This window comes from Agrilus planipennis, unplaced genomic scaffold, assembly GCF_000699045.2.
Source record: "Agrilus planipennis isolate EAB-ADULT unplaced genomic scaffold, Apla_2.0 scaffold54, whole genome shotgun sequence".
NCBI classification, from domain to species: Eukaryota; Metazoa; Arthropoda; class Insecta; order Coleoptera; family Buprestidae; genus Agrilus; species Agrilus planipennis.
Genome location: NW_020439000.1, coordinates 1,213,481 through 1,230,903, shown reverse-complemented (window position 1 = coordinate 1,230,903; position 17,423 = coordinate 1,213,481). Strand labels below are relative to the sequence as shown.

The window sequence follows — 17,423 nt, the reverse complement described above, 5'->3', positions numbered from 1 at the left end:
ATATACTATAGAATGTCTTTATATACAACAATCACAGCTTTTTTGTCATTAGACAATACAAACAGGCCGGTACCGCCGCAACCGCTATGTCCCTGCATTTTAAGTCTGTAATATCTTCGAAAATATTCATTTAAATTACATGCTGTAGAGGGCCATATTGATTTATATTAAATGCACAATGTATTTAAGGTACTTAATTGGATAAGGATTAATGCTGTATTGCTTAAAATCGCTTCGTAAATAAGCCATTATTTCTCGTAAAAAGTAAAGGATAAAAAATGGTTATTGAGTTATCCCTAAGAGATACACATATACCATTCCGGACTTTTTTGTAGAACTTTTTAAGGTGTACATTACTGTAGTATATTATTTTGATCTATCTCGTAAGGTTCAGCCAGCGTTTGCAATGTAAGCGCAAAAAAATGTGTTTATGTACGACATCACATTACAAACCTTTAAAATTATCAGTGTTTCTCCACTATATTATGCATGTATTATACATATAAACCTTCGTCTTGAATTACTCTGTCTATTGCGTAGTTTTAAAGATCTCAGCATACAAGGGGACAGACAGCGGCGGAAATGCGTTGGATGATTTCGTTACATAGCAACTCGCATGGAACGAACTTACCCCTATGTTTCACTTCAAAAATCAAGAAAAGATATGATATGAAACTGTCCAAACCATGGGTGGTATGATAGAGTTATCCTTTTTGTTTCGCCTTTTGATTTATGAAACGTTGCAAAAATCGTCTCAGGTCTACACCTAGATGTTAGGACACACTTGACTGACAAGAAGCTTTAAGGCACCAGGAGGACGGATATTAAACTTTCAGTGGCAAAGGAGCGGCTTCTAAGGTCTGAAAGTTTTACTACTAGCAGATATTTTGCCCATTCAGCTTTTTGTTCTTAGCCTGCTTTTCTAATTAATGAACACTGAAGTCTCCCTGTAGAACGCTAATTTAGAAAGTATGACGGACATCGGAAAGGGTGAAGTTCATCATGAATGAGCAACCTTAATCTGCAGAACAAACTCGGAAGGTGGAGCTGTAATGACTTACATTAGACTCTAATTGAAAGCTGCTCCAAAGAACAAAACACTCGTCAGAACCTTCAAAACTTAGGAATGTGTCTGTTTATCTAGATGTTTCAGAAGTTATCTTATCAAGGATTGTAACTTTATGGTCAGATTTTTTTGAAAAATTTGTTAAATAAAAAATGATTACTTTTAAATGCTTCAACATAAGAATTTATTTATTTAAACTCTACAATTACTTCGGCAGGATGATGTTGTTTTAGAGAGATTTATAAAATGCTACTATTACTGATCTTGCAAAAGACATGACTGTATCGAAACAACTACAAAGTTTAACAAAATCAATTCTGATCTTGCAAAATTTTAAAGTAAATTTTATTAATCCCATTTTCATTCATTTTGTGACCATAATGCGATGTATAAGGCATTATTGTCTTTATTCCTTTAAAAAAGAAATATAATAACGCATTCTGAAATTTGGTGCACGATAAAGAAATGGGTGTAAGTCATTTTGTGTATTAAATATTTCTGATTCCATCGTTGTTGTCAGTAATTTCTTTAAAATCCTTTAGAAAACGACAGTTTTTTTTAATGCTGCCGTAATCATTAAAGGAAAAACTCTTTCTCATAATTTTTATATCTAATTTTCTTGTCGACGTTTGTAAGATAATTAAAATAATATAAATGGTATTCTTGAGAATACCAATGACATATCATTCGAATATCAAGGAGCGATGTAGATAATAATTTCAGATGCTTGCTTGAGTGATTTTGTTCAATTTGAAGCATTCCATTCTTTCAGAGAAATGGCAGGAATTAAATAAATTAAACTGCCATATTGTAAAGTGAAAATAATATGCAAGAAAGACGTGGAATAAATATTTGTCACGCTTTCAGTTGCTATTTATAATTCTTGAAATTCAAATATAGGTGACGTCTGTACCAGGCAACAAGAAAACTGCTCTAGTTGCACACTGGTAACTCCTTCGCGGAAAGCAATTCTGCTGACTTATTACTGTCTTATTATTTAAAGTGCACTTATTCCTGTTAAGCCGAGCTGTCAGGAAAATATTCAAACTCAATCCAATCCAAGGTTGGTAGGGAAAACTTAATAATTCCTTGGAGATACAAAAGTTAGTGAGTATAGAAAAAAATTAATGGGCAGAAAGGGATTTGAAGAGAGATCTTTAGAGATTGAGTGAATGGGTTTGAAAACTCTAGAAAGTTATAATTTTGGAACATTTATTCTATAGTAAACTAAAGATATCTAAAGCAACATCCATAGCCTTGCTTTTAACAGAAATTGACTATGTATTTACTTTTAATTTCCTCTTAGTATGGAACTACAGATACATTCGAAGGTAAACAAAATGTGAGCCATATATAAAGGAACAATAAGGAACGTTTGTGCCCAATGTTCTACTTATAAAACTGAAATATGAAGGAGAATGTACAAGTTTGTTTGCTCTCATTCTACCTATTCAAATACTGTCCAAATGAAACGTCGGTATTATAATTTAAATAATTAATGCCTTTCGTGTAAACACAATTTCGGCGATTAAGGAATATTTATTGGTCCCCAGTTTAGGCTAATGTGTACTTATGGAACTATTCGCAGTTAGCCAGAGTTTCGCTCATGTTCGTAATTTGATTTTGCCTTTAATTTGCATGTTAATCAGGTAAACCGCTTTACCAAATAAATATTTTATTTTGGCGCTTACGTTAATTATCTAATTTCTAATTATACTTCATTCTAATAATAGCAAGTTGTGTTTTTCTAGTCTGCATTTGTTTCCTTTCTGTGAATTATAATAATATCATAGTTAATTTGTACCTTCATATCTATTCTAAATTTTAAAAAGTGTTTCTGTTAATTTCCATTGAAGAATAATTTATTATCTACCATAACGTAATATTTTGAATTATCCTTTGTATTTGACGTTTGCATGTTTAACCTAATTTTATATGTACCTATTGTACACATATTCAACGCATATTACTATTTCATGAGTGTATTGAGAGATGCAATATTAAATTCTAATGATGCTTTTAGTTACTGTTGCCTACTAGAGATAGAAAAGTGGCGAGTTTGCCTTTGTGAATTGTGTTAAATTATTAAAATTATATTTTGTACAATGCAAGTTCTCTCAGTGGACAGCGACATGAACGAATAACATTACAACATGCACTTTGATTATACATAATAATATATTATAGCGAGCACGAGTGTGTTTGTGTGCGATCGGGCACACGTGTGCGTGAACGGCTTATCGATTCGCCGACTAGCCGCGGGCGCCTTTCTTCATGTACACCGTATTTGTAAATGTGTGTGTCGTACCTGCGTTCTGGGAAAGCAGTTAAACAGTTGAAAGAAAAAATAAGCTATCCGGATGTTTCCAGAAGGTTCCGAAAGTAAACAAAAGAGTATTTAAAGGAAGAGACGATCGCCGAGAGGAAGGAGAAATCAATTGATCGTTGCAGAAGTGAATCTAGAAATAAATTGACAGTGAAATAAATAGCGCAGTGAATAGTGGTTTATCAACAGTAGTGTAAATAAATAGAATAATTCATAACATAAATTTAGTAATAATTTAATAGTGTTTTTAAGTTCTTTAATAATAATTAGTGTAAATAAATAGTTTTTGTCGTTATCAGTCTTAGAAGTTAATTTTGTTAAACCCACGAACATTAGAATATTTTAATATAATGACAAAAATATGCAAACTAAAAACTAGAACCTCCCCTCTTCCCCTAATTGTCTTAATAAATTTCTAAATTGTTCTGGTTTACTATTTACCATTAAATAAAACAGGTGCATTCTAATGAGGCGGTCATTTTGAATTAAACGTATTGTACTTAATAAGGTGACATTTACGTAGTTTGGGGTTGAAGGAATTGCTATGTACAAAAATTGGTTCCATATCATCGCTCTTAATGTTTAATAGTTTTAATTACGCAGAACTGTAAAACGTTAATGAAATGCCAAAACTAGAGAATTAACGACCTAACAAGCCACTTGTACTGTAAGTCATTATTTTCGCAATTTCATTTATGCCCCTACAATTCAGCAGTGGTTTACTGCTAATTTTATCTCATCTAAAATTCAATTAAAACAAGGTGTGCTGCTTTGCGCAACAATCGTTTTCACACATACGCAGTCAATTTTGTAGATGCTGAACTTTCGCATTAGCTGCGCTGCGTAGCGGAATTGTGATCTAGTAAACTACTTTAATTATATAAATTGTATATGCCTATATACATAAGTATATATAGCAAAAAGTGTTTTTTGATAAGAGGAAACATTATTGAAGATGTTTAAATCAGAGCCCGATAAGGAATAAATAATATATTTACTATTAAACCAAGTTCGACGTTTCGCCTAGGTTTTTTAGACTTTCTCCAGGCTAGAATATATGTGGTTGCAGTTAGTTAACAAATTAAGGGAAGATTTGGATATCGGAAACGTTTATTTTCATTCAGTTATAATAACATTAGAATTGACAATAAAACGCATTGATATGCTAGTATTATTAATTAATATTGATGACGTTGGCCGAGAAAGCCTACATTTACTACCTATATTGCTAACGTAAATACAAACGTAAAGACAAAATACGGTGACTACCCCTTAGGATATTTCGGAAACTACTTCCATTCGAATTTTGAAAATTTAGATAATACCGTTATTGCTCTCCTCAATTAAAATGACTACATTAATGTAGCACTTCTAGTATATCGAAAGTTGACACCAACTTCCTTATTTTAAATGGAACACACCGTGTATTATGACGGGTTGTCATCGTGAGACACCCTGTATATGACATACATCTTTTATCTAATGAAACAAAAACTTTGAACTTCGTTACTGTCGTTGTTAGTGATGTTTGGGTTACTTTAACATTTTCAGTGAGCATAATAAATATTCAACACTTTGAAAATGTGTTTGTACCAAATTTTGCTTAGTATTATTATCATCATTTATCCCGAATAATCTTCGGATGTTAAATCGCTCAAGTTTAACATCCTAATGAAATAATGTTACAAGAGACTTCTGGAAAGTAATAAAATTTAACTCTGTTCGGATGGAACATTTTCGGAAAATGAATTTTCATTTTATAGTCCGTTTATAATTATTGGGTAGCACTTAAGAAGTGTAAGTTTTGCTATTGACTGAATAAATTGTAGAATTTGTTTTGAATTGAAAAGTTTAATGAATTTTAGTCGTGTTGTATTTGTAGCAGTAGGCTGGCCTTTTCGGGGAGAGTCCCAGAGCGACTGAACATTAACCCTTTCAGCCATCACAACCCTAATGGTGAACAGTAAATCTTTATGTGTGTCAACCAAAAGTCGTAGAATAGAATTGACCTCCACAGTGTGCTTTACTTTCCTCCCTTAAGGAAAACCATTACGTTTACGTCTTGGTTTTGGGGGATTATTCTGTCGTTTATAAAATAAGAATGATATAACCAAGAGATGGTCGACAAAGTGAATTGTTGTATATCCTAAGCGTATCCCCTATGAAAATTAGTGTAATGTAATTAGTTTGTTACTGGCCAAATCCGATTTCAGGATAAAATCATTTCGCCTACGTCAAACTATGTACTTTATCCGAAGAACCATAAGATGAACCAGTTTGACCTAGTCAAAACTGGTTTATACTGAAAAATTAGCAGCCAAACCCAATTTCAGTATAAACTACTTCGCCTAGGTCAAACCACTTTTTAAATTACATAATGCAGTAACCCATCCTAATCATAATCAAATAAGCTATTTATTCTTTAGGAATTTGTTGAAATAAAACTACTACATAGACGGCGTATTATAAATTTTTCTGTTCCGAAAAAGCGTTACGGCCGCGTGGAGGGGGTAGACGGTATGTCGCGGGGTAAGAGACGGCAGCGGCGGAAAGTGAGAAAGGATGGATATAATGCGCAGTCACGCGGAGAGCAAGGAGTCCGCTAGAGTCCCGGCGGCGATTGCTGTGCTCAGCTGTTGTTTTCTTACCTCTGCTCTCCACGTGGCTGAGCATCATTGCCTCTATTTGCGGTCCATGTAAAAACCAAATCATAATTTGCAGTAAACCTATGTAAACGAAATGTGTGCTGGGACACATAGTAGAAGTGAAACTTCAACGGACTAATGGAAAAACGAACCGCAACAAAATTTTCACTTCAAGTTTTACGGGCAGATTGTTAATGTCCAATTTGAAAACTTTAAGTAAAAATTTTGTTGCGATTCGTTTTTCCACTTGACCGTTGAACATTCACTGTGTACCAGCACAAATTTCGTTTTTTATTTTTTAACGTTATGCACCTATGGTTAGTTTAGATCCATTGACATGTACCAGTCTTACTGACTTTCGAAAACTGGTACGTTATACCATTTAAATAATTTGTAGTTGGATGATACGTAAGTGAAGGTTTAGCTCTATTCAATCGAAATTGATCGGGTTAATCGACAAATAATGTCGCTATTATGTGCAAGTCTACATTATTGTTGGCGAAAACGGTCGATTGAGTAGAATATGTTTGAAAGTCAAATAAGATGTAGTAGACTGCTAGAATAATCACTAGAAGCATTTGGGTCACTCTGGAGCGCCACTAAATTCGCCCTTTCGGTCGGTAATGGGCAACTGTATACATATAATGAAGAACATAACGTCTACCGTGTCTTCCATCTGCCAAACCCGGATAATGGGATCCATTCGAATTAATAATTAACAAACACGCACGCACATACATACGCACAAATGTATATATACGTAGTAATTTCTATGCGGTTAAAACGATAGGACCTGAGCTTTCAACAAGACGGTGAAACTTTGCTAATGGACAGTGCATATTATATACATGTCTAATATATGACAAGGTGCTGCTTGTTGTCGCCATCATCGTAAGTGACCTGTCCATTAACTGGTTGAACAAACCTACACTTTTTTCAATCTTGAGCTAATCTTCGCATTTCCCTAAAACTAGAACATCCCACATCCTTAACTATTTGCGAACAGTAACATAATCTAGGTCTACTTCTACTCCTGTTTCTGCTTCTAATATGTCCGTGATTTGCCATCTTATCTAAGGTGTGTCATCAACCTATCTCGCCTATTTATTATTAACTTCCATAGAGTCCTCGTTTCTCTTATTCCTTCTAGTACCTACCTCCTCATTTCTAACCTTCTCTATCCACGGTATCTTCATCATTCGTCTGTAATACCGCATATTGAACGCTTCTAACCTTTTCTTCTTTGGACTTTAATTTACACATTGTAACACATCTTACAGTAATATTAAAACATTACTAAATTATTAAAACTAGGAATGTATAGATAAAACTTTAGATGAGAAATTAGGATGAAATTCAGTGTATCTAATACTTTTACTTATACGTTGTACCTATGTATGATCGAATTATTTTATTACCTACTGTATATGTATAATACGTAAGTATGTAAATTTCGATGCGTTAATTTATCAGATACCTACATTCGGTTTAGTAAATTTAAAATCTTTCTATTTCGTGTAAAGATGAATTTATTTTGATTATCTGTTACATTCAAAAATTTAAATTTGATTAATTCAAAACTGTTAGTATGTTAACACGTAGGTAGGTATCTACAGCATCTTCACCTAAGGATACGTATGTTTAAACAAATAAGTTAAGTATCTAATTTCCGTAATATTTTTTTATTAAATTCAAGAATTAATAAGAGCTCGTTGTTCAGTTATTGACGAATAAAATTAATCTTATCTCAGTATCATACACATACAAATATTCTGCCCTACGTTTAATATTCTCACTCCTATTAGATAGATGTCCTACACAAGGACGTTAATATTATACCATTTAATGTATATCTTTCTCGTACAATCAGTTCGTTGAAGCTTTAGAACACGATCGCTATGTTGTAACCTCGCTCTCCGGTGTCGGTATTATTTTATTGTTTCGTTACTGAAATTAGTGTGATAAACTTAAATTAGATTTTGAATCTATTGTACAAAAACGTGCATTTATTGTGGTTCTTGGACTAACTTTGGAGTAACAAAAACAAAAGGACTTGTTCGGAACTAGATTGAACACAAAGAAATTCAAATGTTATCTGACTTGTTTAAGATATGTATGGGCAGTATATATATGGTAAGTTAATAACGTTTGTTTAAAGATTTGGAGTCCTGTTTCAAATTTATTATTACGCTAGCAATATAGGCAGAGGACACAGAAGCCTTTCGATAGTTTGCTGTTTATGTAAAAAAAACGTAGAATTTCAGTTATTTTAAACTATGGAGTGAAATTATACCAAAACCATAAAATAAAAAGCACCATATGCATACGTTCGTACAGAAGTAATTTGGTTATAATATGGTACTATTTCTGCAAACGGTTTTGTAATTAAGGGTGTATTTGTCTATTCTTAATGAAAAATGCTGATATTCCCAACTCCGTCGTTTAATCAGTGGAAAATTCCCCTGTAAGGTATGATCACGATCATGTAATTTTCTCGATGCGGCTGTCTATGAATATTTACAAGGCGAAGTTGTAGGGTGTACGAAATATTTAGCATGCTGCATAATGATGGCCATTATGTAAATGTAATTAATACACCGCAATCTGCTCAAGAAGTATAAGAAATTGCCAATTTTAAGTACCAAATAAAAAATTTCCATCTATTAATTAATTTAGCTGTACCTACTAATAAAAATTTATTCCTAATGCGATAACAAATTTAAAATTAGTCATTATTCAACAAAATAAAATATAATATCAGCTGTCCATGGTCATATTATTGTGTTATTCATGACAATCAATCACTAGTGATAGTGATAGTTTTAAATTAAAAAATATAATAAAATAGTAATTACTAATATATATGTATTAGGTAAAGCAAACATGGGTCGTTACAGGTAGATAAATTACATTTACGTACAAAAAAGAATAATGTAATTCAGCCTTACTCTAAGTTTCATTTAAAAAAAATGAAGTTATTGAATGACCGATAATCTCAAAGGCGGAAAGGTTGAAATATGTTCTTCTGAATGCTTATATTTTTTGTTGTGTTTAAATACCTATGGACATTGAATTGTTAAACGATTTCCAAATCAATTAGTAGGTCCGAGCATATGTAATTTTAACCTCATTTTTTTTATGTACGAGTTGAATATATTCGCTAAAGCTGTAATTGGTTTGGACCGAAGCTCTTCTGGAACAAATACCTCACTGGCTGGCGCTCTGAATTATTGATTAAAAGATCTCACATTCGTATCGTTGCCTGATCTCGGTTTACGAAAACTAAATAATTCCGCTAATTTCTGCGGTGTTTGGAAACGGTATTGTATACATTTATTTGAATATTTCTCATTTCCTTTCAATTTCCTACCCTCGCATTTCAAGAAAATTCGCACACTTTCCTCCGTGAATAGGCGTATCTCGTTCCTAAAACCGTAAACCTTCGTATAACTTAATTCGTCTCAATGTTTTACGAAACAATAGGTTGTGGTAAAGCCTTTTCCCTGAATATTTCATTTCAGTTTACTGAAGATTCGTTTCCCTGAATTTTCAAAGACCATTGTTCCATCTGGAGTGCTTTCTAACAACAGGTCACCGGATAATATATCATTTACGTAAATTACAACAATTTGACGCATTAACTCTTCATTTGTGTGCTTTTCACATATAAAAGGTAATGAAGCTCGTTCGGTTTAAAACATTCATTATTTTTACATTCACCAACCAATTAATTTCAAATATCTTTGTGTAGTCACTACTTTTTTTTATATCGTTGTGAATTATCCACCCTTGCAGCTAACTTTTAGAATATTTTTTAAATGGAATGACAGGGTAGTCTTTCTTTATAAGTAGATATTCTCAAAAAGTAGAGCAAAATTGGTACAGTGCTTATGTAGATATAACTTCCACTTTATATCTTTTTTGTTCCCCATACTACAGATATGACAACGAAACTTATTTCCTGGATTGCTAAAAGCTGCAACCTCAGAAAGCGGGTCACAATAGCTATGAAAATGGAAATAGTTTTTTATACGCTAATAAACAGGATAAACTAGTATTTATGCAACAAGTGGTTTTATATTTTCGGGGTGAATCGTTACGTATGTAAACTAGCATAAAATCTATTATTTTTTAAAAAAATATTAGTACTTAAAATCAACAAGTAGGATCGCAATAGTGAAAATAGTGTTTGTAAAGCATCAAGAGGCTGATTTTCGGTATCTAAGAAGTTAGATACGTCATGACGGAAGGAGTAGTAGGGATATAAAGAAGATAGCCGAGGGTCGAGTTGCCTCAATAATGCGGTGTTACAGGCAAATGATGGGGGTACCGTGGATAGAGAAAGTTAGAAATGAAGAGGTATTAGAAGAGATACTAGAAACGAGGACTCTATGGAAGTTAATAAGAAATAGGCGAGATAGGTTGGACACCATTTCAGGTATGAAGGGCTAGTCATAGAAATAGAGTGAAGAGGAGTAGAAGCAAACCTAGACTAGATTACTGTTCGCAAATGTGGGATGTTCTAGTTTTAGGGAAATGCAAAGACTACCTCAGGATAAGAAAGACTTGACGTGCGTGTTCAACCTGTCTTAGGACTGACGACCTTATGATGACGAGTTATTTTACATCATTGTAATTCATTATGAATGCCAATTTGCAAACTCTTTTATTATATTCGTATTGGACAGTCGTAAAATGTTTGGGGCAATAGGAAATTTCAAAGTTCCGTTTTGCAAACCGAATTTAATTATTTCTGATAGGCTGTAACACCTATTATGGACTGAAACAGCGCCATGGTACAGAGAAAACGATAGAGCATGACGTTTTCGGAATCGTCGCAGTATCGATAGATCACTCACTATTTGACCCTTTCATTCTCGACCACAATTTCAGGACAGTTTAACGTCCCCATATAGGACCCTTCTCGATAGAATTAAATTAATGTGGATAAAGATGTCGGGAGTGTTGAATGTACCCAATTATGTGTTATTTAAACGAATGCCAAATTGGAGATCATATGTAGACATATAAGAACAAACATTTCGTAGTCAAGAGACAAAATTTTCATCGTTTTTTTGTTAGCAATTACTTGACCTATTAAACATTACGATACTACGGTTGCACACAAACTGGTAGTTTTGTAATAACTAATAATAGAAACAACTGCTTTATTGCTGCGATCAAGGTAATAACTGTGAGACGGTTCTGTACTCCAAAACGTCAAGAGGTTACGAAGATTGTTTTCAGGGATGAGCAAGGTAGTGACAAAAGTGTAAAAAGATGGTGACGACCGTTTGGGCGGATAATTAGATATATAGATAATAGCTTTATTAACAAAATTGTTATTCTTATTTATATTAGATGTGTGTGTGTGTGTGTGTGTACGTGTTTCCTTTCTTGATCTGATGTTTTTTCGAGGACGTGCTGTAATGTTTCCTCCTCTTTCTATCACATTCTGCATAGTCTTCGAAATGTGGTGTTATAGGCGGATGATGAGGATAACGTGGGTAGAAAAGGTTAGAAATGAAGAGGTATTGGAAAGAATAGGAGAACAGAGGGCTCTATGGAAGTCAGTAAGAAATAGGCGAGATAGGTTGGCAGGACACCTTCTCAGGCATGAGGATCTAGGTAGAGATATATTAGAGGCAGAAACAGGAATTAGAAGAGGTAGAGGTAGACCTAGATTAGATTACTGTTCGCAAATAGTAAAGGATGTCGACTGTTCTAGTTTTAGGGAAATGAGAAGTTTAGCTCAGGATAGGAAAGAGTGTCCAACCAGTCTTAGGACTGACGACTCTATGGTGATGATGAGCCAATGCTTATTAGCTTGCGTTTCTGAACTGCGGATAATTAAGTTTTGACGAATAATTAATTCACTTGTGTTTTATTTGCAATTTCCCGAAATTTAATTGCCACACCTCGTACTGAATAAAACAGAATCTACTTTAGTTCATGCCAGAAATAATGAGCTAATATGAATGAGAGGAAGATATGATGATAATTAAAGGCAATCGTTTGTATCGACTCGTTTTCATCGCTTTTTAGTAAGTTCGTACACAGAGACGACGCGGCTGCTGTCTATTTTGCTTGTACATACATGCAGGTACTTGTACCTATCCAAAACCCGCCCTCAAAAGTAAATTTAATAAAGCCGTGTAGCATGGCAACTATTCACCAGAGCGTAGCAATTTTAAGACAAAATAAAGCCCCGTCCTCTACCTAACGTATAACCTCACGTGTGGAATTTCTGCCCGACTCCACTTGTGCGAAATTAACGCCGGAGACAAGAGCCGAGTGAAATTTTGAAACGGGAAGGAATGGGAAAAGTAAATGAAGGCATCTGGAACAAAAAAGGGAGAGATATTATACATTTGATGTTATCCCTAGGGGGATTATGTTTCATATCGGTTAGGGAGAAAGATGTAGAACACAAATTGTAAATGTTGCTTGTTAAGAGCTTTGTAACGAAAGAAATACGATTTTAGATCTTTATTTTTAAAGCACTTCAAAAACAGAAAAGGAACATTAACTAACTTAAGGCAAGTATTCAAAAATAGAATATTAACGGAGGTAAAAGTATCAGTTAAGGAAATTTGAGGTAGATGGACTTTTCATTTAAGTAAAATCTTGTACCTTGTGTTTGCACAAAATTATTTATTTTTAGAGCCCTTTCAAGTTTCAGTTTGAAACTCGATAGTTCAAAATTTTGTGAATACGTGAAGAAAATAAAACACTGTTTATAACTAACTTAAATGTTTACTTAATTTACGGTGTACAAGAAAAGGAATTAGAGCAAAAATAAATCGTTTGAGTGATGGTATAGAACTTACTGTGTCGGCTAGTGGTCAAGGCCAGATGGCAATAGAAATGTGAATAATTTGAAAATATGGGAAATACAACCTAAATGGGAATTTAATGATCCTTGCAATATAAAGTATTTAGGTACCTGCAGAAATCAGCATAAACGGAAACTTTAAACCTAAGTAAATACATGCAATAACCAAAATATAAAATAAGAATGTTGAACCAGAAAGACAAACATAAACGAATACTGGATTTTGTTACATACAATTAAATAAAGCTTAATTTGAATAATAAATGTTATCATCGTTATAACACCTTGTCTACATACTAAAATTACATAGTGTTATTCTTAACATTCTTCCATAATTCTAGAGCCGTACGTATGCATAAATAGTTGCTGACTTGTGCCGACGGCCAATTTGTAGATATCAGGATATTTTTTACATAATATTTCACAGAATATTACTTAAAATGCATAACTAACACTGCCAGACACTTCCAATCGGCGGTAATTTCTGCCAGACACTTGAATGTTCGCAAAAAAAAAATGTAATTTTGTTTGTTTTCTATTTCTACACTTTTTGTAAACAACACACCAATTGTAGAGGCTAAACACTACCCTTATTTTGTCACGTCGATAAAATATTCTAATAATCTATTCCTCTTTATGTAATTCGGTATGAGGAAGAATGATAGGGTACTTGCTTCGACATTACATTTTTCTGAAAAGTATAGTAGAGGGAACGATTAAAGTAATGAAAAACAGGGAATGACCTATACGAAGTTCTTTTGGCTAGGTGAAAGGAAATGTAGTTGCCGACTCTTATCAGGACGTCAAATTGAAGGACGAGAATAGGAAGTTGTGGCGATTATTCCAAAATTGGTTCGACCACTTTAGATATTTCTCCCTACATATAAACAAATTGACAGCCTCTCTTTATAATTTCAGTTTAAGTTTAGAAAATAACTTTACACATGTAAGTAGTTTGCTATTTCTTTTTCCGACCCAATAAATCGCTTCTGTCTCTCTAGAAATAAATCTGACGATGAATGATACAAAAAGTGCCGTTAAAGGAAGATTACTTTTTCTCTTTCGGTGATTCCTTCATTACGTTTTCGACATAGGTATAGCTAATACCTACCTCTCTGGCTGTATGTTTCTCTTTCCCATTATTTCAATTTTCCATTTTCTCCCAATAATTAGTTTCTCTCATTGTACCGAAATGAAAACTGAAGCATCGCGTCGTTAATGCATCTCTGCTCATACAAGCATTTGTTAATGGATTACCGAGAAAACAGGCAGCGACCTAACTCGATCTAGAGCCGTGCTGAATGGGAATAATTAATGCTCCTGAAAGCCTTTTCCGTTTGAAAAAATAAAAAGAAAATAGAAAAGCGGCGTCCTGCATGAGACTAATTACTCACTGTGGCTCGTCAGGGGGTGGGTGGGTTTCTTTTACATTCCCGATTCGACCATTCCCCCTTGTCCTCCTACCTTTACGTTTCCTCCTTCTACACGGCACGGCGTTTTCCCTCCACCCGTTTGAAAGAACCACTTCCTCATCAGTGACTGTGCACTGTAATTTTTCACTTGAATTCACTGAGCGAGACATTTCAAAAGGTCCGACAAGCAACAAATAATCAACCGCCTTACATCGTAAATCAAACACTCGCCCAGTGTAGCCACTAAAAAGTCATGAGTTGGGGAAAAAGGTGTAGAAGGTAAACACGTACTGTTGTAAAAGCTTTATTGAATCCACTGCATTAAGCAAAATACTTCCCTTCTTCTACGCACAACTACGCGCTTGATTTACATAATATTTTTCCTGGTTTCCTTAATTTCAGTAGAGATCTTATATATTTCATTAGGTATGTATATGTTAGGTACATATTAGATATTAAGATGTGGGGTGATTGTGGTAGAATTTAGATTTAAAGTACACAGTCATCATCATCGTAAGGTCAACCGGCCTTGAGACAGACCCTCAAGGCCGGTTGGACATGCACTTTCACTCCTTCCAATCCTGAGCTAATCTTCGCATTTCCCTAAAACCAGAACATCCTTAACTATTTGCGAACAGTTATCTAATCTAGATCTACATCTACCTCTCCTAACTCCCGTTTCTGCCTCTAATATGTCCCTGACTAGACCTTTATGGCTGAGAAGGTGTCGTACTAACCTAACTCCCCCATTTCCTATTAACTTCCACAGTCCCTTCTTGTAATACTTCTTCAATTCTAACCTTCTCTATCCACGGTATCCTCATTTTTCATCTGTAACACATTTCGAACGCTTCCAACCTTTTCTTTTCCGCCCATTCAACGTCCATGTTTTGCACTCGTACAGCGCCGCGCTTCAAACATATATTTTTCGAATTTCTAAATTAATTGTTCGCTTACCTGACTTTCTAGATACCTAAAAAAGAAACAGTACACAGTGCGGGGTAAAAAATATTAATGTGACCAATTCTTACAGGAAGCGTGGCCAGGTAGGGTGGTTTGCCTCGCAGACGTTGGGTAGAAGCGGACAGGGTTGAGTAGCAACAAACGACTGTTGACCACAAGGGTGTTGTTAGTCTAGATACCTTTTTATTAAACATAGTTTTATCAATTGACGAGCTTGCCGATCCTGTCAGAATGTTCTTGCGGAATCTAAGAAGGAAAGTTCATTGTTCAGTTGGGAACGATAACTTTTCCGTTGTCCTCTTTAATTGAGGGTTTTCTTAAAAAAAAAAGAACAGGGAATATTGCCCAGATTCTTTTGATAGGAGAACCCCAAATGAGAATACAACAGATAAATTTGCGATCTGCTCACTCCATTGGACCCGCGTGTCAACCACACGGTATCAATTAGTAATCTTTATTCTGTTTCTGTTTATGCTTAGTTTAATTTAAAATCTGTGTACAAGTTTCTTGCTTACTTATTTTTTTCGTGTATTCGAGTTTATTAAATGTTTTTAAATTCACCGAGCCGCGAGTTTGATTTATTCAACTCCGAATTCGCCCTATAAGCGACGACTTTGTACTTGTCAATGTGGGTTAGGTACTTTACATTTGATGTATACTTACTTATCAATTGAATACGGCTCTTGTTAAACTTTCCGTTTAAAACTGAGTACGCGGAAAAGATTTCCCGTAGCTTTTAAAACCACGACCGAGTGATGGATATACTAAAGTATTAAATATAAAAGCATTTAGGAGAAGAAATGGAGCACGTCAACTTCTGACAATAGGTGATTAATTAGCTTTTCAGATTCTGTTTTGAGTTGCGAACGACTTTACAAAACCGCCAACAGTTACATAAAACAAATTTACTCCCAAACTGGAACACTTTCATTGAAAAGGAAATAGCAGTTAGATCACCACATATTATTTACTATCCTTTTGACGTGGATAGGCTTTGTAAGTTCGGCGCTTCGTGAATAGGATCCACCTTGAAACAAAACGTACTCGGAAGCTACTTAGCGGAGAGGAACGTCAAAAAAAGTTAGATGGAAAGAGTTACGTATATATTAGTCGGTACACCCCATGCAAGTGATAACATTTTATAGTAGTTTCGCCGCGTTTGGTGTTTAATTATACAAGTTTTAGAGAGGCCAATGTAATGCCATAATGGTGTTATTCCACGCCTCAGCGGTTTATAATCTATAGTAGACATGGGCCGGGTATCCGGCGATTCTACCAGAGAGTAAAAAGGCATAACAAACATCAATAATAAAAATGTAATACATATGTACAACAAAAAAAAATCGGCATTAACTGTGTCGAGTGCCCGGTTGCCCGAGATAAAAATGTTCAGTCTCTCAGAGTCTCTGTAAGCAAGACTCGAGTCTCCGTCTCTTATATGGTCTCTTTGATGTCGCTGAGAGAGACTGTCCAAAAAACGGTTTAGCGTCTCTGAACGAGAGACTCGAGTCGCTCATAGAGAGGTCCTCATTTCGTATCCAGTCTCTGAACGAGAGACTGAAATCTCTGAATAAGTGGTGTCTCCATAGACATGGACATATTTCAGAGATCCCAGTCTTTCTACGAGAGAATCCAGTCTTTCAATTTTTCAGTTTTATTCATTCAGTCTCTCTGTGAGAGACTCGAATCTCTGAATCAACAATTTTATCGTTCGAGTCTCCCATACAAAGACTGTGAGAGATCCATAAAAACACCTAGGCAATAACTGAGAGACTGTGAAAGACTGTGAGAGACGCTGAAAGACTCTGAGAGACTGGAGAGAAACTGAAAATTTTTGTCTAGGATGTCTATAACCAAAATTTATTAATCGTTAACAAGTAGAAAGAAAAAAAAACTTTTGGGTGTCACCAGACACTAATGTTGGTGGGCGGGCAGTCCCTTCGGGCTATGCCGGAAGATAGGGCGGAAAGCCGTCTTCAGCCTTCTTTCAGGAATCGTGGAATTGAGTGGGTGGTGGTTTGGGTGAGAATGATGAGACGGACGAAATGAATACAGAAAAGAATGGAAGAATATCTGTGAAATATTACTGCCCCATTTACCTAAGTGATCTAAGGAAACCACAGAAAAACTTGGAGCGAAGCGAACTGGCGTTCTCCCGAATGCTAAGTAATGGTCT

The 17,423-nt window shown here is 34.8% G+C and overlaps 1 long non-coding RNA gene across 2 annotated transcripts in view; it reads left to right on the top strand.

Annotated features, from left to right (window-relative positions):
- The window catches only part of LOC108739774, a 151,341-nt gene that overhangs the window by 36,520 nt on the left and 97,398 nt on the right, over window positions 1-17,423 (top strand). The window contains exon 1 of one of the 2 annotated variants that reach the window (XR_003231393.1): window positions 7,954-8,170. The exons of the other annotated variant lie outside the window; for it this stretch is intronic. This is a non-coding gene — a long non-coding RNA (uncharacterized LOC108739774). Of the gene's footprint in view, window positions 1-7,953; window positions 8,171-17,423 lie in introns of those variants that run through there. 2 annotated transcript variants of the gene reach the window in all.